This window comes from Dama dama, chromosome 12 (assembly GCF_033118175.1).
Source record: "Dama dama isolate Ldn47 chromosome 12, ASM3311817v1, whole genome shotgun sequence".
Taxonomy (NCBI): Eukaryota; Metazoa; Chordata; class Mammalia; order Artiodactyla; family Cervidae; genus Dama; species Dama dama.
In genome coordinates this window covers 82,623,746-82,649,443 of record NC_083692.1, presented here as the reverse complement: position 1 = coordinate 82,649,443, position 25,698 = coordinate 82,623,746, and the positions used below count along the sequence as shown (strand labels likewise).

The 25,698-nt window shown below is 37.1% G+C and overlaps 1 protein-coding gene across 8 annotated transcripts in view; it reads right to left on the bottom strand.

Moving 5' to 3' along the window:
• Window positions 1-25,698, bottom strand: part of MYO9A (myosin IXA) — a 239,522-nt gene that overhangs the window by 213,163 nt on the left and 661 nt on the right. The gene's annotated exons all lie outside the window — the stretch shown is intronic.

Genomic DNA, 25,698 nt, shown 5'->3' with positions numbered 1-25,698 from the left:
GTTGGACAATCAACTACAGAACTTCAAGACTTCTTATAAAGTTACAGTAACCAAGACAGTTGGAATTGGTAAAAGAATGGACAAAGAGATCAATGAAACACAAAAGAAAGCACAGAAACAGACAAATAAAGTCAACAGATCTTTGATAAAGAAACAGAGGCAATTCAGTGCAGAAAGGATAGTCTTTTCAACAAATGGTGCTGGAATATACTGTTTACAATAGTCAGGACATGGAAGCAACCTAAATGTCCATCAGAAAAAGAATGGATAAAACAGATGTGGTACATATATATAAAGGCATGCTGCTGCTGCTAAGTCGCTTCAGTCGTGTCCGACTCTGTGCGACCCCATAGATGGCAGCTCACCAGGCTACCTCATTTCTGGGATCCTCCAGGCAAGAACACTGGAATGGGTTGCCATTTCCTCCTCCAACACGTGAAAGTGAAGTCGCTCAGTCGTGTCCTACTCTTAGCGACCCCATGGACTGCAGCCTACCAGGGTCCTCCGTCCACAGGATTTTCGAGGCAAGAGTACGGGAGTGGAGTGCCACTGCCTTCTCCATAATGGCATACTACTCAGCCATAAAAAGAATGAAATAATGCCATCTGCAGCAACATGGACGGACCCAAAGACTGTCTGTCCTACTGAGTGAAGTCAAAGAGAGAAAGATAAACATCATATGACAGCATTTATACATGAAATCTAAAAAAAATGGTACAAATGAACTTATTTACACAACAGAATCACAGATGTAGAAAACAAATCTATGATTACCAAGGGGCAAAAGGCAGGGAGGGATAAATTAGGAGACTGGGACTGATATACACACACTATTACTTATAAAATTGATAACTAGTAAGAACTTACTGTATAGCACAGGGAACTCTACTCAGTACTCTGCAATGACTTATATGGGAAAAGAATCTAAGAGTGGATAAATGGTTTATATACACAACTGATTCACTTTGCTGCATAGTAGAACCTAACACAACATTGTAAATTAACTATAATAAAAACTAAGTTTTAAAAAATGGTGCTGGAATAAATGGACAACTACATGCAAAAAAAAAAAATTAACCCAATATGGACCACAGACATAACTGTAAAACAAAAACTATAAAATTCCTACAGTACAATATCAGAGAAATCTAAATAAAGTTGACTTTGGTAAGGACTTTTTAAATATAGAATCAAGTCATGAAAAGAAGGAAAAAAGAGACAACTGTACTTCATTAAAATCAAAAGACACTGTTAAGAAAATGAAAAGACAAGCCTCAAACTGGAAGAATTTTTGCAAAACACATATCTGATTAAAGGACTGGTATTCAACTGCATAGAGAACTCTTTAAAACCTAACAACATGGAAACAATCCAATTAAGATGGCAAAACAGGCAAAAGAACCACTCACCAAAGAAGATATACAGATGACAAACAGGCATTTAAAAAGATGTTCAACATCGTGTTGTTAGAGAATTGAAAATCAAAACAATGAGATAGTACTACACATCTATTAGACTGGAAAAAAAAAAGTCAAATGCTAGCGAGGATACAGAGCAACAAGAATTCTCATTCACTGATGGTGGGGATGCAAAACCTTACAGCTGCTTTCAAAGACAATTTGGCAGTTTCTAACAAACTAAACATACTCTTACCATACAGTCTGGCAATCATACACCTTTGTATTTACCCAAATGAGTTAAAAACTTATGGCCACACAAAAAACTGCATGCCAGTGTGCATAGCAGCTTTATTCAAAACTGCCAAAATTTGGAAGCAATCAAGAAGTTCTTCAAAAGGTGAATGGGAAGACAAACTATGGTACCTATACAACGTGCTACTAGTGAGCAATGAAAAGAAATGAGCTATCAAGCCATGAAATTACAGAGAGGAACCTTAAATGCACATTACTATGTGAAAGAATCCAATCTGAAAAAACCTCCTACTGTATGATTTCAATTATATGACATTCTAGAAAAGGCAAAAATATAAAGACGGTAAAAATATCAGCGGTTGCGAGAAGAGGGATCAGAGGAGGAGTGGAGAAATGAATAGATGAATGAAGTGCAGGAGATTTTAGGACACTGAAACAACTCAGTATGATACAATGGTGGAGAAAACCCACAGGGTGATCTACAAAAAGAATGAAATTTAATGAAAACTATGGACTCCAATTAATAATAATATGCCAATATTGGTTTATCATTTGTAACAAACAGACCACACTAATGCAAGATGATAATAATAGAGGAAACTGGAGGGATTGGGTGAAAAGGTCTATGAGAATTGTTTACTTCATGTTTAATTTTTCTATAAACCTAAAAACTGCTTTTTAAAGTCTATGAATTAAAAATAAATTTGCAGCAAGTTTTTATGAAGTACTCAACCTGTACACTCTAAGAATTAGTCATTTTAATCCAGGTAAATTATACCTTAATTTTCAAAAATGAAATAAATGGTTCTTTTAGAAATTTTATTTGAAAATGGATATAGAACAAAGGACATTTATATTCTTTCTCAAGCCTTTATCAACCACAGTAGAAAAGCTTTTGTAAACATATATAAATAGTAGATATAATATATATATTTTAGAAAACAAATTTTTGTCTACCTAAAAAATTTAAGATTTTGATTAATACTTAAAAATTAAGTATTTTGATTACACTTGCTTGCCTTAGCATGAGTAGAATGCTAGATTTCAAATTTAAAAAAACAGATATGCAACAAAGCAACAAAGGTTTACTGTATAGCACACAGAACTATAGTCAGTATCTTGTAATAACCTATAATGGAAAAAATCTCAAAAATAATATAGATTGTATATGTATAACTGAATCATTGTGCTATGTACCTGAAACATTAAGTCAACTATACTTCAACAAAATATATACATATAAAGAAAAAAAAAGAAAATGGATATAGCACAAAGGATATATGATACATTTATGTTCTTTGCAATAATGTATGTTCTACAGGTGCATATAGAGATATTAGTAAATGCACAGATAAATAGCTGAAAAAAAAATGTATCAAACTGGAAAGAGCTAATAGTATGGGAAAACAGCACTTCTGTGAAGGGAACAGGATGGAAAGATGGTGGAGGCGGGGTGCACCTAATCTGTGTGTCTTAATCTCTGTTAGGAAAGTCTACATTAATTCTTTAAATTGTGTATTTCTAGGTTTTAAATCCAGGTTTCAGAATTTGCAGAAAAGTTTCAAAATGTTTTCTAAATCTGAAACAGCCTTGGAGTAAATTAACATTGGATACCGATCTTTATTTGTAAATATTTCCACAACTTTAGGGAATTCCCTCAATTGCTACTGATCATGCTAGGAACAAGTACTACTTGCTGATTCCTAGTTTATCAATAATTCCACCTCCAAAACAATTACGGTATTTCCATTGCACCCTCCTCTTTCACTACTTCTGACTCCTAGATCCCTTCCTCTTCTTGCCCTAAAAAAACACAAAAAGCCTAATGTACTGTTTGACACCCTGAAGGACGTTAATGAAGTTCTAACACAACATTCAATAGCATCCATTATTTCAGAATGTAAAGGACTGATTTGAGACATGGATTTATAGCACTGATGAACTAACAATGTATCAATCCCTCAAAACTACCCCATGTTTGCCTTTATTTTTTTTCCACTGCACCTTTCTCTACACAAAATTTAGTTCTATTCTGTTCTGTGTTCTGCTGCTGTTAGGTACTACTGCTGTTAGGGACTGAACTGTGTTCCCCAAAACTCACACGTTTAAACCCTAACCCCTAATGTAACTATATTTGGAGATGAAACCTTTAAAGAGGTAGTTATGGCTAAACTAGGTCATCAGGGTGGGACCCTAATCCAATAGGGCTAGTGCCCTTATAAAAAGAGGAAAAGACAGCAGGGATGCACATACAGAGAACAGGCCATGTGAGGACACAGAAAAAAGATGGCCATCTATAAATGGAGAGCCCTCGGGAAACCAAACATGGCAAAACTCTGACCTTGGATTTTCAAGCTACGGAGCCTAGAAAATAAATTTTTGCTGGTAAAAAAAAAAAAATCACAGAAATACTGTTTGTGGTATCTCATTTGTGTTATTTTGTTATGGCAGCCCTAACAAAGTAATACAACTATATAGTATACTAATAAATCTTAACTTGACACAGTATTATAATAAATTCTACAAGATACTAAACTCAAGGGGTGTCTTTTTTCCCATTGCCTAGTAAGTACAATGTCCTCTGTGCCTTGTGTCACATATGTATGGCTTTCTTTTTCCAACAGAGCTTCAAATATTATACTCAGGGTCCTTTCAGTTCCATCCCCTCAATTATGATCTCTCTGATCTCTACTCCTAGTATCTACCATTGCCAGAGGTCTATTTGCCAACACTATCAAATTTGTACCTAACATATTTGCCACCTGCCACTCTTGACACCTTTCCTCCTACCCCCAACTCAATCCTTTACCTTCATGTATACCTCTCAGCCTTGGTACTATGGACATAAGGCATGTATAAGCATCACTAACCAATGAGAGTACTTCCAGTCACTGAATAAAACAATAACATGCTGGTTTCTGTCAATTATTTATCTTATTGCTCACACCAGTAGGTTATTTTTTTCTGATCACTGCAACTATCCTTGAGTTGAGAAAATTCTACTGTTAACTCTATGTAGCTTATCATAGCAAAAATCACTGCTCTTCACATACTATCTAAGGAGAGTCCAGCTTTGTTGGTTCCAATTAACAAGACATGTGCTAAGAGTTTTTTCTACTTACACTCATATGTCTGTGCTCATTTATCCACGGTCATCCAGCCTCCCTTCTCTGATCAATGATGTGCATTTTTGCAAAAGTAGTCTTCCAAAGGTAGCAGTATGATCAGAGAACAGAGTATCCCTTTACTCAATAAACTTACTCAATAAAACCTAGAATTTTGTATTCATTAAAATGGTACACTGAACAACTAAGTGAACACTTCAAAATATTAATCAAATATTGCCTTAAAAATCAAAATATTATTGAAAAATTGATCATTTTTATTCCTTCAGGACCTTAAAATTATCAACAGCAACGTTGACAGACCATTTACAAAAAACTTCAATCTTGAAAGTTGTCTTAGGTTTTGATACTTTTAAAAAGGTGCCATCATTCACCATGTGTCAAAATCTATATTATATGAATAACTTCAAGTGGGATTCTAAACAAGCTTATCTCTCTTCTGTAAAGCTAGGAGATATCAATGCTAAATTACAAACTTATGAAAACGGAGTATTTATGAAAAGAAGTTACTAGTTTCATAAAAAAGTGCAAGTTAATCATTATTTTACTGTATAGTATTAGAATCAGATAGCAAATACAAATTACTTTCCAGCACATCAGACAATTTTCAACTATTCTGAACTTTTAGAAAAGTCATTCTAAATAACCCTATATGCAAAACAGAAAAAGAGACACAGATGTACAGAACAGACTTTTGGACTCTGTGGGAGAAGGCGAGGGTGGGATCTTTCGAAAGAACAGCATCGAAATATGTATATTATCTATGGTGAAACAGATCACCAGCCCAGGTTGGATGCATGATATAAGTGCTCGGGCCTGGTGCACTGGGAAGACCCAGAGGGATCGGGTAGAGAGGGAGGTGGGAGGGGGGATCGGGATGGGGAATACATGTAAATCCATGGCTGATTCATGTCAATGTATGACAAAAACCCACTACAATACTGTAAAGTAATTAGCCTCCAACTAATAAAAATAAATGAAGGGGAAAAAAAAGTCATTCTAGAAATCCAAGTTACCCAACAAACTGGAATTTCAGCTCCTTAAGTGTTAGAAGCTACTGCTTGCAAATTCTCTGGAAAAAATTATTTCAACAACATCATTTCTAACTTTATTATCATTTTAAGCAGAGAAGAGTCGACCCTCAGTATCCACACATGCATAACCTACAGATACAGAAGACCAACTGTTAAGGAACTTGAGCATCCTCAGATTTTGGCATCCACAGTCGAGTGTTCTGGAACCAATACCCCAAGGACACCAAGGAACAAATGTAAAATGAATATAATTTATGTGTTTCTTAAGAATTTGGGCTCCTGTAATAAATGTCCATTTTTATGACAGTGATAGTCATAGAAACTACTGACACATAAAAGTAAGGCTGCCTGTCCCTATGCTTAGTATCACCAGATTGATGTACTTTCAATTTACAGAAAAAATGTCATCCTGCCAGCATAAAAACCTACAAATGCTCCTCTATTCTCATTGCTGCTTCTAATTCATGTGACCTTAGAAACCAAATACTACTTATTTGAATTGTCTAAAATAAGACTAACCTCTAAATGAATGCCTGAGGGATTCTCATATAAGTATAGCAATGTTAACCACATAGTTTCATAAAATGTCCATTAACCATTTAGAGATTTTTTTTCACAATATAATTCTATGGAAAAAACATGGGCTTTACAGTCACAGAGGGGTTCAGATCCTATTTTTATTTTTTTTTCAGATCCTATTTTTAAAAAGCCTCTTGATGAAAGTGAAAGAGGAGAGTGAAAAAGTTGGCTTAAAGCTCAACATTCAGAAAACTAAGATCATGACACCTGATCCCATCACCTCATGAGAAATAGATGGGGAGACCGTGGAAACAGTGTCAGACTTTATTTAAATATAGTTTGGGCTCCAAAATCACTGCAGATGGTGACTGCAGCCATGAAATTAAAAGACACTTACTCCTCGGAAGGAAAGTTATGACCAACCTAGATAGCGTATTAAAAAGCAGAGACATTACTTTGCCAACAAAGGTCCATCTAGTCAAGGCTACGGTTTTTCCAGTGGTAATGTATGGAGTTGGTCTGTGACGTTGTCATGTGAGAGTTGTCATGGAGTTGTCATGTGAGAGTTCAACTGTGAAGAAAGCTGAGCATTGAAGAATTGATGTTTTTGAACTATGGTGTTGGAGAAGACTCTTGAGAGTCCCTTGGACTGCAAGGAGATCCAACCAGTCCATCCTAAAGGAGATCAGTCCTGGCTGTTCATTTGAAGGACTGATGCTGAAGCTGAAACTCCAATACTTTGGCCACCTCATGCGAAGAGTTGACTCGCTGGAAAAGACCCTGATGCTGGGAGGGATTGGGGACAGGAGGAGAAGGGGACGACAGAGGATGAGATGGCTGGATGGCATCACCGACTCGATGGCCCTGAGTGTGAGTAAACTCCAGGAGTTGGTGATGGACAGGGAGGCCTGGTGTGCTGTGATTCATGGGGTTGCAAAGAGTCGGACACGACTAAGCGCCTGAACTGAACTGAAATGAACTGAATGCGTGAGCCTTGGTAAATAAATAATAAACCACCTTCCCTAAATGTCTGCATACTTGTTAAATCAACATTATCACCTAACTCACAGTTGCTAGTAAGTTAAATGTGATATTGTATACAAAAAACAATGATTGCTGTTTACAAAGTAAGGACAAAATTAAATAGCCTATTTTCATCTTTAATTCATATAGTTAACCTGACAGATTTACTAAATTTCACTTTCTTTCACAGTCAATTTTTTTTTCATTTCCTTTCACAGTCAATTTTTTTTTCATTTCCTTCTCAACATCTTTTTATTTCTCCATTTTCTACATATGGTATTTGTTTCCCCTGCCAAAGACTTTATGAGTAATTTATGCCTTTCTTGTCTTCTGTAGCTAAGACACTTCTCCTACATGGCCCAAGTAGCAGAAATCCTACAGACTGTATTGGGAACATGGAAAGCAATGTACAATCCTAACTTCTCACTCCTAGATGGTAAGTAAGCTTCCTAAAGTCAAAGTCTCTGTTGGCTATCTACCAGTAGTACAACTTTCGAGCTAACTACTCTATTTCTCTGAGTCTTAAACTCTTTTCATATTCAGAAATAAATAATCTCCAATAATATGGCCAATTATTAAGAACAAAACACCCCTCTGAAATTTTTTAAATTAATAAAATAGAAAATATATAATTTAAAAAGTAGGAATTATAAGACCAAAACATTCAGAGGTAAGCAGAAGGATGAAGCCAAATTAGCCCCTGATTGAAGCCAAGGCTGGGCTTTGGTTTTCAGTCTTACAAAGACAGAAGCCAAACCCAGGGCCCATCCTAGGAAGTAAATCTGATAGGAGATGCTATACAACTACAACTCATAAAATAAACCAAAATAAACCTATCCCACTCTACCCTATCCCCCAAGAACTGCGAAGAAAAGTTGTGCTGGCACTGAATTGTAAAGGAGAGTTCCTGACAAGTTGTAATTTTTTCTGTAAAAGGCCAGATATAAATACTTTAGGCTTTGGAGGCCACACTGACCTCTGTGGCAAACACTCGATTTGGCGGCTGTAGCACGCAAACAGCCACAGACAATACAGAAACACATGAGCACAGCTGTGTTCCAACAGAACTTCAGTTATGCACACGGAGATCTGAGTTTCATATAATCTTCACACGCTGCAAAATATTATTTTTCTTCATACATTTGAAAATGTAAAAACCATTCTTAGCTTGCAACCTTAAAAAAAAAAAACAGGTGACATAGGCCACAGGATGCTGTGAATTATAACCAAAGGACACACCACCACCTCAGCTTATTACCACCCTAACACACACATACACAAAACACTCAGACGTACATTTTTGTCACCTTAATTCTATTACCTTATTGATACACACATACACACACACACAAAAAAAAAAAAACAGGTTATAGGCATCCAGAAGATTCATGTGCAAATATCACAAATAATGTCCCAAGAAAAGGTATTATTTAGGCCAAGCAAGAAGGAAGCAAAGCACCATGAAGCAAAGAGTAGAAGCTACTAAAATGTAGACTGCAGTAGAATCTACAAAAATTTCAGATACTGCAAATGATCACACAGAAAAAAAAAAAAAAAACTGCTTACTAATGTATCAAGTGATAAATAAGACTGAAAACTATCTGAAAGGGACAAGAACCATAAAAAATGACTTTGAAGATTTTATAAAGAACTAAAAAGGACTTCTAAAATTATAAAACACAACAACTGAAATGTAAAATGGAATAGTTGAAGTGAGTGAACTAAAAGACACATCTGAAGAAACTGCCCACAGTGAAAGAAAAACAGAGTAAATTAAGAAACATGTGAGAAAGAAAATCCAATATATGTAAATTTGAGATCCAGAAAAAGAAAAGAAACAGCACTCAGATCATAACACCATGTTCTTTAAAACAAATAGAAATCAGTAACAAAAAAATGACAAGGAACAAATATCAATAGTCTCTTCCATACAAATATCTATCCCATCCTACACACCCTTCTACAACGTGATGTTTACACTTTCCCTATGTTTTCTGCCCCATGAACTTGGATGGACCTTTGTAACTGTCCTGCCCAGCAGAACTCAGTGAAGTGGAAGCTAAGTGACTTCTGAGACTAGGTCACAAACAGCAACATGCTTCTACCTAGCGCTTTCTCCCTCAGGAATTCTAGCGGTCATACCTTAACACCACTTAAAAAGCTCCATGGAAAAATCCACATGGAAAGGAACTCAGGCAAAACTGCCAAGCTGAAACACTCCTGAATTCCTGACCCACAAATACTATAAACAATAATAAGTCACTAAGATTTGGGCTTAACTTGTTATACTGCAATAGACAACTAATATAGTAGGAAATCCTAACATAGGTGCAAACTTAAAAATATAATCTTAAATAATCCACATGACCATTAAGTAAACAGAAAGTATTTTGAATAAACCATAACATAAATATTATATTTCAAAACTTATGAGATGCAGCTAAAGCAATATAGGGAAATTTATAGGGAAATTATAATTCTAAATGGGTATAACAGAAAAAAGCAAAAATTAGGGAACTGTCTTCTCAAGAAGACAGAAAAAAAAGGAAAGTAAAACTAGGACAAGTAAAAAGAAATAACAACAAAGAAGAAATAAAAATATATATATATAAAATTAAAGGACCAACAAAGCCAGAAGTGTGTCTTTGAAAAAACTATAAATTGGCAAACCTCAAGCCAAGAGTAATGAGGCAACAAAAGAGAAAGGGATCAGGAATGGAAAAAAGGGCAAAATTATCAATGTTGTAAATGTTACAATGGTAATGTTTTAATTTAGATGAAACTGAATGAAACTTAGATGAAATCCTATATTAGGATATTTCCAACATATATATATGTTTCAACATATACATATCTTAGCACAACTTATGCAGAAAAATGGACTGGTAAAAAAATGGTAAAATGGTTAAAAAAAAAAAATCTTAATGACCCTAATAAAAACTTTTCCCAACAAAGAAAACTCCAAAGAAACCTCCAGAGCCACACCAGTTTACCAGCAAATTCTCCCAAAAACTCAAGGAGTAAATAATACAGTCTTAAATAAATTCTTCCAGATTCTTTTAATGAGGTTAGTATAACATCAAAACCAAAAAATTCTGGCAAAGACCAGACAAGACAACAAAATCATAAGTCAACTGTACTCCAGAACTTGCACACAAAAATCTCAAACAAATATTAGCAAACAACATCCAGTAATGTAAGTACAGTATACTATAATCAAGTTACATATCCCAGGAAAGCAAAGATAAATCTTATATTCATATCAGAAAGCCAATTAATATAATCAACCATATTTTAAGATCCATAAAAAGCCAATTATTTATTTACATCTCAAAAGGGGTCTTAGCAAACTAGGAATAGAACAAAATCTCTTCAGTTGATAAAAGGTAACTACAAAAGCGTACAGCATACTTAATGGGGAAAGGCTGCTGAACATTTTTCCTTTGAGATCAGAAACAAGAAAATGATGGCCATCTACTTCTATCAACATTATACTGGAGATAGCTGTATACTCTAGGCGGCATAGGAAAGCAAGAAAAATATAGAACGAAAGGTATAAGGGACTTCCTTGGTGGTAGAGTGGATAAGAATTCACCCACCAATGCAGAAGACAAGGGTTCAATCCCTGGTTCAGGAAGAGTCCACATGCCATGCGGAGCATATCAGCCATGTGGGCACAACTACTGAACCCATGCTCTAGAGCCCCCAAACTGCAACTACTGAGGCCCATGCACCTAGAGCCTGTGCTCCACAAGAAAAGCCACCACAGTGAGAAGCGCGTGCACCACAAGTAAAAACTAGGCCCCACTCCACAACGGGAAAAAGCCTGCCTGCAGCAATGAAGACCTCATGCAACCAGAAATAAAAAATAAATTAATTACTTTTATAAACAGGTATAAGGACTAGAAGAAACAAGAAACAAACTATTATTTGCACATGACATAATTGTATATATATATATAAAGAAAATTTGAAAGAATCTATAGATATTTGCTTTATTGACTACGCCAAAGCCTTTGACTGTGTGGATCACAAAAAACTATAGATAATTCTTAGAAGGAGATGGGAATACCAGACCACCTGATCTGCCTCCTGAAAAATCTATATGCAGGTCAAGAAGCAACAGTTAGAACTGGACATGGAACAACAAACTGGTTCCAAATAGAGAAAGGAGTACATGAAGGCTGTATATTGTCACCCTGCTTATTTAACTTATATGCAGAGTACATCATGCAAAATGCCGGGTTGGATGAAGCAGAAGCTAAAATCAAGATTGCTAGGAGACTTATCAATATCAATATCAATACCAACCTCAGATATGCGGATGACACCACCCTTATGGCAGAAAGTGAAGAACTATGAAGCCTCTTGATGAAAGTCAAAGAGTAGAGTGAAAAAGTTGGCTTAAAATTCAACATTCAGAAAACTAAAATCATGGCATCTGGTCCCATCACTTCATGGCAAATAAATGGGGAAAGAATGGAAACAGTGACAGACTTTATTTTCCTGAGCTCCAAAATCACTGCAGATGGTGAACTGCAGCCATGAAACTAAAAGACGCTTGCTCCTGGGAAGAAAAGCTATGACCAACCTAGACAGCATATTAAAAAGCAAAGGCATTACTTTGCCGATAAAGGTCCGTCTAGTCAAAGCTATGATTTTTCCAGTAGTCATGTATGGATGTCAGAGTTGGACTATAAAGAAAGCCGAGAACCGAAGAATTGATGCTTTTGGAACTGTAGTGTTGGAGAAGATTCTTGAGAGCCTTTGGACTGCAAGGAGATCAAACCAGTCAGTCTTAAACGAAATCAGTCCTGAATATTCATTGGAAGGGCTGATGCTGAAGAGGAAACTCCAATACTTTGGCCACCTGATGCAAACACCTGACTCAATGGAAGAGACCCTGATGCTGGAAAAGATTGAAGGCAGGAGGAGTAGGGGATGACAGAGGATGAGATGGTTGGATGGCATCACTGACTCAATGGACATGAGTCTGAGTTAGCTCCAGGAGTTGGTGATGGACAGGGAATTTTGGTGTGCTACAGTCCATGGGGTCGCAGAGTCAGACATGACTGAGCGAATGAACTGAACTGATAATCTCTTATTAATTCTCTAATTTAACATACACAAGTTGATTATTAGTTTTATAGCTCTGTATGCCAGCAACCATTAGAAAATAATCTTTTTTTTTCTTCAAACTTTGAACTTCTTATTTTGCAGTGTGTGTGTGTGTGTGTTAGTCACTCAGTTCTGTCTGATTCTTTTGTGACCCCATGGACTGTAACCCTCCAGGCTCCTCTGTCCATGGGACTCCCCAGGCAAGGATGCTGGAGTAGGTTGCCATTTCCTTTGCCAGGGGATCTTCCTGACCCAGGGATCAAACCTGGCTCTCCTGCATTGCAGGCAGGTTCTTTACCACCTGACCCACCATTGGGGTAGAGCCAACTAACAACGCTGTGCCAACTTCAGGTGACCAGCGCAAGGTCTCAACCATACATACACACGTGTCCACTCTCCCACCAACTCCCCGCCGCCCCGCCCACCCAGCCTGGCATACGACACTGAGTACAGTCACACGTGCTACACAGTAGGTCCTTGTTGGCTACCCGTTTTGAATACAGCAGTGTGTCAGAGTGCACAGAAAATAATCTTTTGAAGGTATCACTACTTATAATTACATCAGAAAATATGAAGTACTCAGGAACAAATCTAACAAATAATGTACAAAACCTCTACTGAAAAGACTTTATCATAAATCACTACATAATTGGAAGGATATCCACTGTGTGTCATAGTCTGGAAAACTCAATGTTGGAAAATGTCAGTTCTCCCCAAATTAATCTCCAGAATCAGTTCGTTTTCAATAAAAATCTCGCATGCTGTTTTTATGTTGAATGATTTTGTTGGGCTTGCGTGTGTGTGTGTGTGTGTGTGTGTGTGTGTGCGCGCATAATGTGACACAGTGATTCTAAAATATATATAAAAGTCGAGACTTTCCTGGCAGTCCAGTGGTTAAGACTCTGAGATTCCAATGCAGTGGGCACTGATTTGATCCCTGGTCAGGGAACTAAGACCCCTCATGCCACATGACCAAAAAGATTATTTTTTAATTTAATTAAAAAAATAAAATATATATGAAAGTGTAATGGGCTAAAAACAGCCAAGAGTTTCCTGAAAAACAATACCAAAGTGTGAAGACTTGCCTTTGTCACTCAGCCCCTCTGCAGCACACCAGGCTTCCCTGTCCTTCACCATCTCCCAGAGTTTACTCAAACTCATTTCCATCGAGTCAGTGATGCCACCCAACCATCTCATCCTATGTCATCCCCTTCTCCCTTCTGCCTTCAATGTATCCCAGCATCGAGGTCTTTTCCAATGACGTGGCTCTTCGTATCAGATAGCCAAAGTATTGGAGCTTCAGCATCAGTCCTTCCAATGAATACTCAGGACTGATTTCCTTTAGGATTGACTGGTTTGTTCTCCTTGCTGTCCAAGGAATTCTCGAGAGTCTTCTCCAATACCACAGTTCGAAGGCATCAAATTTTCGGTGCTCAGCCTTTTTTATTGTCCAGCTCTCACATCCATGCATGATTACTAGGAAAACCACAGCTTTGACTATACGGACCTTTGCAGGCAAAGTAATGTCTCTGATTTTTAATATGCTGTCTAGGTTGGTCATTGCTTTTCTTCCAAGGAACCATGGCTGCAGTCACCATCCATGGTGATTTTGCCTTACCAGGTATCAAAACCTCTAAAGTGGTAAGTAGTATCCGAAACACATATAGGGAAGTCCCTGGAGGTCTGGTGGTTAAGACTCCATGCTTTCACTGCTATGGGCCTGGGTTCAATCCCTGGTAGGGGAACTAAGATCCTGCAAGCCACACAGTGTAGCCTAAACACACACACACACACACACACACACACATACAGAATTCCTAAAAATCAGTAATAAAACCACAGATCACCTAACAGAAAAAAACTGAGCAAACAACTTAGATAGGTACATAAGAAGAAAATTCAAATGACTATGAAAAGATGCTCAACTTCATTAGTAATCATGAAAATGCAAATTAAAACCATGAGACACCAATATGTTTTTCAAATTGGCAAAAATTAGAGCTTAAAAATACTAAGTGTTTAGAATGTAAACAAAGGGAACTCTCACATATTGTGTTGGAATTACAAATGAAAATAATTTCGAACAACAATTTGCCACTATCAAAGTTGAATGTGTACATACCTCGCAACCCAGCAATTCCATTCTCAGGAATTCTTAGAAATATTTGTGCACTTGAAAACATGAAACAGGTACAAGAGCACTCACCACCTAATTATTTACATAACAGCAAGAAACTGAAATCTACTCAAATGTCCATCACAACTAGAACGAAAAAAATTGTAGTACCTTGTGACCATACGTTGGAATACATTACCACAACGAAATCTTATGAACAACAGCTAACAACTTGGCGTTAAATTGACAAATTCTAAACTAAATTTTTTAAATCACATAAAATACTCATATGAAGTTCAAAAACAAGGAAAAATAAACTACATTGTTTAAGGATATATGACCTGGGATTTAAAATTATGAAGCAAAGCAGGAAAATGAGTCACAAAAGGTCAAGATAATAGCCACTTTCACAGATTGGGATATGTTGACAGGGTAAGCTGAGGGTGAGGTAATGGGGAGGCAATTCTTGTTTGTTGGCCTGTAAACAACACAAATGTTTACTTCATAATTTTCTTAAAACTGCATACGTTTTATTCACTCTCCTGTATATGTGCATAAAAAGGAAAAGTGACAACTGTATATGACTGCTATAGTAACCTCTTTTTTTGGGGGGGCCGAGTCACACAGCACTCGAGATCTTAGTTCCCTGACTGGGGATGGAACCTGTGCCCCCTGCAGTGGAAGCATGGAGTCTTAACCACTGTACCCTTTACAGCAGGAAAGTTCCTGCTGCAGTAACTTAATATGATAAAGCAATTTACATAAGCCCCAGAGACTGAATTCCTTGCATCCTAGCAGGTCCCTTCCCTCTCTCTTTAGTATTCCTCTCTTTACTCTTTACATTTAAACTATACATTTTATCTGCCTTACTAGACTCTAAGAATCTGCCCACTGGATGCTTGGAGATAATCTGAAAGAGTTAAGGCAAAAAGAGAAGAAAAGGTGAAGTTAAGGAGCGGGGAAGTTGTGGGAAAAAACAGTAAGGAAAGAACTTGACTTATGCTTACATGAAAACACCCAGGACATCAGATTTTTATTTCAATGCTTCAAGGAACCAGGAAGCAAAGGGAGAAAGAAGTAGGTAAATCATCCCTTGTCCCTTCTGACCCAGGTGCAATAAAACAAAGCAGACTAACATTAGTCATATCAATCACCTAATATTTAGATGCAAGAAAGTGTACTTATGTCCCAAAATATCTACTTTTCCGGAAATCTTAACAACAACAACAAAACACATAACAAGCCCCCCACCCCGGACTATAAGCCTCTCTGAAACAAATCAACTCCTTCTTAATTATTTGAGGAAGAAACTTTATTGTTCAATTAATCTACTCAATATGCAATATTTATTCACAGTTCAAAAGACTAAACACAAATATCTAATCAGATATAGACTCATTAATAAAATTATGGTATATCAACACAACAGAATACTGTGCCTCCACAGAAAAGAATAAGATCTGTATATACCAATATGTTGTATTCTCCCAAATATATTGAGAAATGGGGGACAAAAAAGAATAGGTAGAGATACAAAACATGGTAAATATGTATATTACCTTTGGTGTATGAAAGGAGAATACACACATACACCTAACTTTGAAGGAAAAAAAAAACTGGAATGATTCATCAGAAACTTACAAAAATGGTTATCTATAGGGAAGCAAGGAGGAAACAAGGGATGAGGATGAAAATAAGATTTCCACATATACCGTCACATTTGGCTTCTCCTTTTGAGCTATGTATTGTATATATGCCAAGGGTAAGAGTAAATTTAAAAAAAAAAAAAAGAGGAAGCAAACTCTAAAATGATAAACAAATGGACCTAAATACATACCAAACTGGTAATAATCACACTGAGAAAATAATGATTTCAAAGTGACTTTTAAACACAGTACTAACAGTCAGTATAACCTTGGTGGGATACATTCTAAGGACAAAATGGGATGCAAAGAAATCTTAAAGTTCACTGAGTAACTTTATTTTTAAATTATTTTAGCTATACTTAGGAAAAAATTGAATGTTAATAAAAACTAAGATATAAAAGAGATTAAAACTAAAGTGTTTAAAAAAAAAAAAAGATGAAGAAAGAAGCATGCAATGTTAAATCTGAATTGGAATTATCAATATGACCTCATGTTTTTTTTTCCTCCTGACAAGGCCTAGAAGTGATGACAGTTCCATAAAAAGGAGCGTATTTAGCATCCAGATGTTTTCTAAACATCATCCTCTTCTATAAAGAGATATATCTCCTTGGAGAAACTGCTGATTTCAGTCTAAAGCAGGAGAAATCCTTGATAAGCCAAGATATCTCATATCCAAAAGTAAGGAATCACTCAAAGACTAATAACAGATTTATACAAAAAGAACTCAGGTGCCTGCTTGAAGGAACTCCCAACAGCCTTACTTGAGACAATCGAAGTATCAAAAAAGAACAAAGGGAGAGAAGGAATGGGAATTTGGGATTGACACAGGTGAACTATCATATACAGGATGGATAAACAACAAGGTCCTATTGTGTAGCATAGGGAACCATATTCAATATCCCATGACAAACCATAATGGAGAAGAATACATATAACTGAGTCACTTTGCTGTACAGAAGAAATGAACACAACTCTGTAAATCTACTATACTTCAATAAAATCTAAAAATAAAAGAACAGATGTAAGGAACTGTAATACAACAAATAAAAAACAAAGAGATGATTAACAAACTCATTTGTCACTACTGTAGATGACTATTAGACCAACTCCTCACTCTGAAAATTTGACAAGAAAGATTTAAGCATTTACTTACTCTGCCCTTTTAGGAAGAACTGCAGTTCACTCCTAGGTGATGAAAGTTATAAATCATTTGTTTATAGAAAAATGACAGCTAACAAACATAAAAAATTACCGCATTAGAAAAATCACCATTTTCAACCTTCAGTTAAAAACTGATTTGCCCAAGGCTCACAAAAGATTCTAAAATCACCAGGTAAAGAATATTATTAAGAATGGAATATTTATAAGATATCAAAGTATCACCCCCACAGACTATTGTATCTGATGATCATAAAAGAAAAAAATACACTTTTACAATGGAAAGATACAGCAAACATCACTTTAAACTTCATAAAACTTAGATCACTAATAGTGACAAGATATAGCTTCCCTGGTGGCTCAGTGGTAAAGAACTCATCTGTCAATGCAGGAGACGTGGGTTTGATCCCTGGGTTGGGAAGATCCCTGGAAGAGAAAATAGCAACTCACTCCGGTACTCTTGCCTGAGAAATCCCACAGATAGAGGAGGCTGATGGTTACAGTCCATGGGGTTGCAAAGAGTTGGACACGACTGAGCACCTGAAATTTCAATATCATAAGAAAAAGGAATGGGATAAGATACTTTCCTACATTAAAAAAAGACTAAAAAGATAAATCAAATGCAATGCAAAAATCTTGACCGAATTCCAGTTTGAAAAACTGGGAAGAGTTAACTGTAGTCTGAATACTAAATGTTATCAGGAAATTACTCTTATTTTTCTTATGTGTTGGTAACAGCACTGTGATGACACGGACAATACTTTCTTAGAAGATACATACTCAAGATAGAAGTCAAAATAGCAACAACTTTCAAAAGACTCAGTTAAAGTATACACAGACACCTACACACAAAAAACAATAAAGCAAATATGGGTGGCATATTGTTAATTTTTGAATTAGGTGGTGGACTTATAATATTCTTTATCCTATTCTTTCAACTTCTCAATTTTTTTTTTTTTTTTTTGGCCACACCATACAGCATGCAGGTTTTTAGTTCCCCAATCAGATATCAAACCTGTGGGAGGGTAAAGTCTTTATTGCTAGACCACCAGGGAAGTCCCTCAACACTTCCTAAGTACTTTTATTATTAAAAAAAAAAAAAAAAGTAGGGAGAAAGCAGGAAGAAAACTAGAGAAACATAGAGTTGCAAAAGAAAGTAAGGAAAACACATTATCTCAAGATCATTTATAAACTCATATTCACACAGTTATCTGAAAAACTTTCTACCTTACATTAAAAAAAAAAAAAAAACACCTCAGGAATTAATTCCCTGGCAGTCCAGTGGTTAGGACCCCATGCTTCCACTACTGGGGGTGCAGATTCAACCCCTGTTTGGAGACCTAAGATCCAGCAACCCAGGGAATAAGCTAAATAAACTAAAGTTACTCTCCCTAAAAAAAAAAAAAAAAAAAATTCAGAGACTACTCAGCCCACTATCATCTAATCAATATAAGCAAACAGATATCAAACATACTACACACAGCAATAGTACTACAATCTGTCAATGATTTAAGGAATGTTTGTCATTGGCAAACAGAACATTTGTTATGATAATTCACACTGAATCAAAAGACATTCTAACATCCATTAATCTGATATACTAAGATATTGAGAAAAGCTTCTCTTTAGAGATTTTTTTGAATTGAAAAATATGGTCACACTTCAAAGACAGCCAGCAGACTATCCAAAGATTTACTTCTACTAGCAACAAATTTGATGGCCACTTATTTACACAACACTTCAGATTCTTGATCTCATATTTAAACATAATAAGAAATAGACATATTCAAGAAGGAAAAAGTAGACTTGTTGAGTATCAACCACTTGCTTGGTACTTTACGTAACTGTTTAATGATAATCTTATGAGATGAACGTTCTTGAAGTTCAGAAGTGTTAAGTGATTTGTCTACAAATAACAGCTCATAAGTGATAAGGCTGGAAACTGAATCGAAAAAGCTGGAAATCCAGGTTTAAAAGTCTATACAGTAAGTCCTCTACATACGAAGGATTTCTGTTCCAACAGTGCCTTTGTAAGTCCAATTTGTTCATTAGTCCAAAAAAGTTAGCCTATGTACTCAACTAACACAATCGGCTATATAGTACTGTAACAGGTTTATAATACTTTTCACACAAATAATTTCTAGAAAACAAAAAAGAAAAATTTTAATCTCACAGTACAGTACCTTGAAGAGTACAGTAGTACAAGGCTGGCATACGTGGGCTGGCATTGAGTGAACATGCAGGAAGAGTTATTGACTATAGGAGGGAGAGGGGTGTAACTACCCTCTAGGTACTGACTATGCGATATGCTAAAACTGAAGGGCCATCGGCAACAGGAGCCAGAGAGCAAGCTGCGATTTCACTCCTGCCTGACACTAGTGGAAGGCGTGGCTGCGTCTTTCCCAGTTCACAACTTCAAGGCTCATATATAGAGTACTTACTGTATTCTTTCTACTTAACTGGTCTTAACAAATTTAATATTTACTGACAGAAAAGTCCACCTATGGAAAAGGACTGTTTAAAAGAATTCCTTCCTATTCAAAGAGACACATAATCTTAAAGTTGAAGAAAAATCAAAACAGTGAAAAAATACTCTCTAAAATTATTGTTAGTTGCACATACACCAAAAAAAAAAAAAAAACCAATTCTTAGCAAACCAGCTGTCTATGACACAGGACAGCTAGTCCTTTCCTCACTGTACATGTAAAATTATACTCCAGTTGCCCGTTGGATGACCCCACTGCCAAAATATGCTAGCAACATAATTCACATTAAAACCCAGAGGCCAAACACCATTTGGAAAGTGCTTTACATGTTTACTATACCCATCTCAAGCACGTTCCTCACTCAAAACAGGCTATTTTAAGCAAATATTCTTTGGTCTATCAATTCTTTTCTGCTGTTCTAAGATATTAAACTTACAAACAAGAAAATCTACCTAAATACAAACACCCCATAACTGATTCTTAAAATGTTATGACTTTTAAATTTATCTACTGCACAAAAATAAGCCAAAATTACATTGTGTAATATAAACTCTATGTATGTGTTTTGTATAGGGTCAAAATTCTAATGTCTATGTCTCTTGTACATCTAAAGAAACACACAAAATATGTAGAGAAATCTATGTTAAAGAGTTTTCCTATTTAAAAGTAAATCTTCTTTGGACTGGACTAGTGACCAGAAGAGGGCATAAGGTGCCTTGTAGGCTGTAGTAATATCCTGTATTATCATAGATATGGGTGTTGGTTACATACGTGTGTTCACTCAGTGAAAATTTACTGAGCTGTACATCTATGATCTGTGTACTTTTCTGTATACATTATAATTTATAATAAGAATATTCCTTTTTACAAATCCTCAATCTAAAAACCTGCCTAACTATATTGCACCCATACCAAAGAAGCTACAGGCCAGTGAGGAAAACAGACAAGCTATTAGGAATTTCATCAGAGAGCTGAGAAAGCAAGCATTACATACGAGGAGCACACAGGAGCAATACCCAACTTAACCTGGAGGGAGGAAAGTTTCCTGAAGATACACCTGAACTGAGACTTGAAGATCAGACAGCAGATTGCCAAGCAAAGAAAGACGGAAGGGAAATACAGGAAAGGGAACAGAGCATGCAAAGACCTAAGTTCAATGAGTGGATCAAAGCATTTAAGGAAGACAGCAAAGAAGGAAAGCCTAAAGAAGAAAGACTGAGAGCACAAAGGATCTCACATACAGGCGATGCTACAGTGTAAGCTTTAACCTCCAAGTGCTCCCCTGGTGGCTCAGAGGGTAAAGCGTATGCCTGCAGTGCAGAAGACCCGGGGTTCGATCCCTGGGTCCGGGAAGATCCCCTGCAGAAGGAAATGGCAACCCACTCCAGTACTAAATTCCATGGACGGAGGAGCCTGGAGGCTGCAGTGCATGGGGTTGCAAAGAGTTGGACACGACTGAGCAACTTCAATAAAGCACTAAAGATCTTTCAACAGAAAAGGACATGATTAGATGTTTATTTGCACCATGTCAATCATGGTGCCCTCCATGTTCACAACCCCATTTTGTGAGAAGTTTCCCTGCACAATGCCCCATGTTTTCCACTGTGATGCTCCTGCCTCACATCCACACGCACAAATAAACACAGTCAACACTAAATGGCTAGGAGTGGTCACATGACCCAGTACACAGACCTGCTAGCAGCCCAGGATTAAAGATTAAACAATCCAAAGATGGTTTCTTGAGAATTCAAACCAGAAAATCCTAGGAAGAAGTTAGCAACAGCAGCTTTAAGCTAAAGAGACAGTAGCCAGGAGGCAAGATATTGGCATGGGAGTGACGACAGTTATAAGGAGGCAAAAATTAAGAATAAATGAAATCTGTGAGACTGGGGGGCGGGGCGGGGGGGTGATTAGAGAGAAAAAAATAATACAAAATGAAACAGAAAAAAGTAGCTAAGACAAGTTAATAGTAGAGCACCAGAGTGAAATACCTGGGTTCGGAAGATCCCCTGGAGAAGGGAAAGGCCACCCACTCCAGTATTCTGGCCTGGACAATTCCATGGACTGTATAGTCCATGGGGTCACAAAGAGTTGGACACAACTGAGCGACTTTCACTCACTCACTCCGAGTGAAATGTCTTTTCCGGCTTCCAGTTTTATTTTTAAGATCACGTTCTTTCTAAGACCAAGCTGTTTAACTTTTCCTGCGTTCCCTCGTGCATGTTTTCTTTCAGAAAGCACTCCTCTATTTAAGGTAACTTGAGTCTCTTCCTTGCATACGAAAGAGCCTAACTAAAAGAGCAGTTTAGAACACTTACTCTGGCAGCAGTGCAGAGAATGAACTAGAGGGTATGGCAAAACAAGAAGCAGATGAGAGGACAAGACCAACAGACATTTGGGGTTAAAATAGAGACAACAAAAATAGCAATAACAGTGATGTGAAATATCATGAGGGAGAATGTGCTGATTTAGTGATGTTGGTAGTATGGTAGAGAATGGAGTGGAGGATGATTTCCAGCTTCCTGAAGGTTTCATGAGGAGAGAGTAGTACCATTCATCGAGACAGGAAACCGAAAGAAAAGATTTTGTTGCCTTTGTCTCTTTCCACCCCCACAGCTTTTTGGAGGGAAGGGAGGCAGAGATGAGTTTTATTTTGTACATATGTGAAGTGCTTGTTGAAATGTGAATCCAAGATTAAATGTCCATTAGCAGTGATTTACAGGGGTCCAGAGTAAAGGCAAGAGCTCTACAAGGCAGCTTGAGACTTATAAATACATTAAGGCAATGTTATGTCACAGTGGTAAAGAAGCTGCCTGTCAATGCAGGAGACACAAGGACACAGGTTCGAGCCCTAGGTTGGGAAGATCCCCTGGAGGAGGAAATGGCAACCCACTTCAGTATTCTTGCCTGGAAAATTCCATGGACAGAGGAGCCTGGCAGTCTACAGTCCTAGGATCGAAAAGAGTTGAACATGACTGAGCATGCATTTAATCACATGGTTTAAAAACACGACTGAAAAATCTTTGACTAAACTCTATTACTAATATAGCTAGAAATCATACAAGCTAAAACACTTTAATATTTTTGGCAAACAACATTTTCCAAGCTCCTATACTTCTCTGTAAACAATGAAGACTGAACAACTTTTACAATACTATAATCTAAACTTAGAAAAAATGGGGTTATAGTGCTAACATCTACTGAGGTTTTGCCTTTCTAAAAATCTAAGTTTACTACCATTTCCCTCAAAACTATATATCACTCAAGGGAAAACACTGTTGAAAAGTCTTGTCAGACAGTGAACCTACTGATCTTTAAACTATAACAAGATTCTTTACAGAACTGAACCACATAATTTACTATTAGTAGCTTAAACATTCAATTCTATGTGTATTGTAAATGCTGAATTTCTATCCTACAATCTTTTCTCCTCTCACCTAAACCTACTATCAACCCAGAACTTAATAACGAGCTTAAGCCACAAATCCAGTTGCCTATTGGCCATCTACATCTGCTGGAAGAATAATCACCAGTCACCCAAACTCAAAATATCACAACTTGAATTCCTCTTTCTTGGTAAAAACAAAAATTCCACTCCTCCCTCATACAGATCCCCACCTCAGTGAAAGGCACAAGCTAGAAACCTAGATCTTATCCTCTATGAACACTCAGTCTAATACCAAATCCAGTGAAATCACCAAATCCTATCTATTCTCAAAACCCAAATGAAGAAGCTGCACCATTACCATTTACCCCCCCAACACCTTTAGCCTGACTTTCAATCCACCATCCTCAAAGTAGATTGAGTGATCTTCTAGAAATCCCCTCCTTTAAATCCTTCAATAACTATCAAGTAAGTTATAAATAAACATAAACATTTATGTACATGTATGCTAAGTAGACTCTATGGACTACAGCCTGCCAGGCCCCTTTGTCCATGGAATTCTCCCAGGCAAGAAGACTGGAGTGGGTTGCCATGCCCTCCTCCAGATCTTCCTGACCCAGGGATTGAACCTGCATCTTCTGTGGCTCCTGCATTGCAGGCAGCTTCTTTTACCACTGAGCCACCAGGGAAGACCAATAAAACATTATAAAAAATCCGATACAACATTATAAACTCTATCAAAGCTAGTAACTCCATGAAAGCCCAGTGAGTGGTTCAACGAGAAATTTACTTTACTATATCCTTTTTTGTAGGTTCATAAAAGAATCATCAGGAAATTTTTTGAATCCTGAAAATTACTTAAAACATACATATAACAGCTGATATATTTAAGAGAAAAGCACATAGCATTGTCTGTAAAAACAAAGACTGAAAATAACCTCAAGATCACCAGAATGGAATACTATCTAGCCAGTAAATGAGGCAATTCCAAATTTACTATTGTTGAATGATCTCTAGGATCTATTATTAAAGGGAGAGGGGGGAGCTATAGCCATAATATACAGTATGCAAGGATTTGTCTGTGGAGTGTTTTAAAAATATAAATGCATAGACTTGTACGCTAGAAATATCACAAGAAGGACACACACCAAGATGGAAATAATGGTTGCGTCTAAGGAGGGAAAATGGGTGGCTGGCGAATAAATGGGGAAGAGAAACTTTTTACTGCATTATCTTTTGAACCTTTTGACTTCTATACTATGTCTAGTTATGACCTATAGTTTTCATATGATTTTCTCCCTCCTCAGTTCCACACACACAAAATAAAAAATTTTAAAGTACTGACTACAAAAACCCCTCTATACTTCATCCCTCTACCAACGTTAAAATTATGCACTGATCATTCGGTGTAAGATTACATTTCCTTCTTGACAGCTCAGGAGTTCAACAAACTATTTTATTCAATATTTTATTACTGCTGAGAAGGCTGCTGGTAATGACATCGGTGAACACTGCATGGAAACCGTACTTGTTCCTTGGAAAAGCAAGACAGCAGCACCAAGTAGCAGAATTTTATTATCGAACTGGCATTAGAACCTTCAGGGATTAAGGAAAACTACAAATCTTACTTTTCCAGCAAACTGAAAAACAATAAAATAATTTTAAAAAACACCCTAGTATCCTTCCAAAACAGTGCCAAAGCTATATTAAAATTTAAGAGAACGTAAAGCAAATAATAACACATGGAGACACAGTTTTATTCATTAGTGATATGTGATTTAATCCTTACAAAAGTCCCCAAACTGTCAGGATCTGGATTACCTCACACATTCTAGAAAAGAGACAAGATGAGAAGCAGGCTGTGTGATCTTACAATAGCACACACCCCCTGTCCTGGGTTTCCATGCTCTTCCCTCTCACTCTCTATGGCCACCAGACTAAACCCTCCAAATTGGGTATCAATTGGTTCCTTTAATTCCCACCTAGGGAATCTACTAAGGTAACACCCCTTCAGGATTTCATGGCAAAGTCTTTCCAATCAAAGAAAGGATCACGAGCGCGGAGAAAGATACTAAGGTCTGCCTAAGGAGAAGAGGTCTGTGGGAGAGGCTACAGCAGGAGTCGGGGGAAGAGGCGGCAGTTGATGGTGGCTATAAAGGGGCTGATACCGGATCTCTTGGGAGGTAAGAGCATCACGAAATAAGACTATGGGAAAGCCGAGTTGGGTAGGGGAAGGGCTAGTCGTCTGGGCGGTAAACGAGCCGGGGGTGGGAGTTAGGAGGTCTACTGAGAAAGGGTGGCCACGACGGATCTGCCCTAGACCAGGGGGTCGCAATGGGTTAGGGGTTAGCCGTAAGTGGGTCTGAGAACCTGTTATCCGGTCAGCTCACGGGAGGATGTAACAGAGTCTCGAGGCCCCATTAAGCGTCTAAGAGT